We start from the raw sequence: 2,331 nt of genomic DNA, 5'->3' as shown, positions 1-2,331 counted from the left end.
AAAAAAAAAAAAAAATCGAAATAAAAAATCAATCAGAGTCTGAGTGATGTTTTATTTTGAAATATAAAAAATTGTGGTATTCTCTCCCAATTACATCAGTCGGTGCATCTGTGCCTCTTGACACAGGTTAATTCAGTTCAAGGCGCATCCTATCTATAATAGCCTATCTTTGTGAAGCAGGATTTTCGGCGGTTACAGCGACCAAAACAAAGCTACGGAGCAGACTGGACATCAGGAGCACACTTCATGTGTCATTGTCTCCGATTACGCCTAGATGGGACCGGCTTGTTGTTTTATTTTTATGCTGTTTGTTTTTGATTTTATGCCAGTCGTATCATTTTACTTGATCATATTTATCCCCACCCCCACCAACCCACACACCCGGTCGGTCCGTGAAGATATTCTCTGACATATAGCGGTCCGTGGTGCAATAAAGGCTGGGGACTGCTGCCTTAAAGAATTTAAGCCTTAACCCATTATTTTGTAGTTGTCACTGTTTGGATCAATTTTTTTATGAGAGTGTTTTTTTGTGTTGGCAAGAGTTTTGTATTTGCAGTGCTTTGCTCTCTGCGGGTCTCTATTTTCCCTGACTACAACATTTCTCTTGTGCAGTATTTTCCTTTTCATGGGTTTTGTGTGTTAGTCTCATTTTAATTTTCCTGTTGCTTTTTGTGTGTGTGTGTGCTAGTAAAATTTTTTGTGTGCTGCATATTTATGTATTTGCAGTGCATTTGCACATCTCAGCCCCTATAACTTTGAACATTCAGGAGGCCAAACTGATCATTAATCTGGAGAGGTCGCTCAAGAACAGCCGTTTTGAATGAAGAGCTGTGCCTCTAAACTATATTGAAATCTGGACTTTGACTAATCCATTTACGCATGAATATATTTAAAATTAAACCATTCTATTGTTACTTTGAATCAATGCTTTGTGTTGTTGTCTTACTAGAAGATTAACCTAGAACAAACTCCTTTGCTGTCTTTACCAAGATTACCCTGTATCTTCCCATCAAAACTGACTAGTTTTTATTCCAAATCAATCCCCAGATATTGCACTGGGAATACTTACTTTTGCATATGATCCATTTCCTTTCACATGTTCACTGTGTCACAGGGGTGTGAGTGTCAGTACTGTAAAGGCTGAGTAATGTAATGTTAGTGTTGGGCATACACTTATTAAAATGAGTGTTAGTCAAAGCAGTAATTTGAAGAAGGCCACTGCATACCTCACAAAATTGAACTGAGCACAGCTCTGCCTCATGACATTAAATAAATACTGTATTCAAGGATGAACTTTGCTGTAAAAAAGTTATTATTGCAGAAAAGAGTAATAAGATCCCATGACCTTCCATCAAAGATCACCTGAAGTTGTGTCTAAAAGTCCCTCTAGGAATCTAAATGTTAAAAGAATCAACCTTTTCAAAAAATTGTTAACTTCTTCCAAGTACATAAAAAACATTCAAAAAGGATGCAGGCTTTTTATCCACATTAGGACTATATTTTCATTCTGACAAGTAGAAAACAGAATTATGAGAATAAGGGCTGCTTTGGGAATTCATTAGTTTATCCTAACAAATGCATAGTTATCAGTAACATTTAGCAAATTTTCCGAGACATTTTCTTAACCTCAGGATAAAATGAAAAGTAATTAAGTCTAAAGTGATGCCCTACTGGGAATGGAAAGTAAATATCTTTATGAAAAACACATCATAAAATTTGATTACTGTTTGCTGCCTTTATTTAATACTAACGAGGAGCAGTCCTGTTGTTAATTTTGATTGTAAAGTCCTTTGTCTTGTTTATGGTTTGGCCTAGCTGTGTGCTTAAAGATCAGTGTTGTCCAGAAATTAATTGACTTTATTGATCTCACAGTGGAGATATTTACTCTTTTTCTTTTCTTTAAGGCTGCCAGCTAATGTGTAGCTGGCAGTCTGGCTCAAGGAGCCTGAGTGCAAACCTGACTGTTTGCCTGATTGTCTTTTTAAACAGAACATCAAAAACTGTTTTCAACAGTTACATTATTTCACATACACATGACTTGGCACTGTACTGTTAGCTGTAAAAATAGAAAGCAAATGTATCCCCAAAAAAATGCTGATGTAATATATCTTTTGTAAGAATAATGTTTTGAAGAGGAAACAGAAGTTATTTTAAAATTAATTTTATTACAATTACTGAAACACTATTAAATGTTGTTGATTGTTTGTAGCAGCATGAAACTTAAATTTTATAAAATGTTCATAAAAAAAATCAATTGAAATTAATTTAGAGGGATTATCTACTCTTAAATATAGCGATCACTACCTCATATTACAAAAAAGATTTTTACTG

General features: G+C 34.8%; 1 protein-coding gene across 3 annotated transcripts in view; it reads left to right on the top strand.

Annotated features, from left to right (window-relative positions):
* LOC107094958 (ALK tyrosine kinase receptor-like) overlaps positions 1 to 2,331 on the top strand; it is a 506,212-nt gene that overhangs the window by 212,873 nt on the left and 291,008 nt on the right. The window lies entirely within an intron of this gene.

Source organism: Cyprinodon variegatus, unplaced genomic scaffold (assembly GCF_000732505.1).
Source record: "Cyprinodon variegatus isolate N-32 unplaced genomic scaffold, C_variegatus-1.0 Scaffold21, whole genome shotgun sequence".
Lineage (NCBI taxonomy): Eukaryota > Metazoa > Chordata > Actinopteri > Cyprinodontiformes > Cyprinodontidae > Cyprinodon > Cyprinodon variegatus.
Note: the sequence above shows the minus strand (reverse complement) of the source record. Positions and strands in the feature narration are given on the sequence as shown.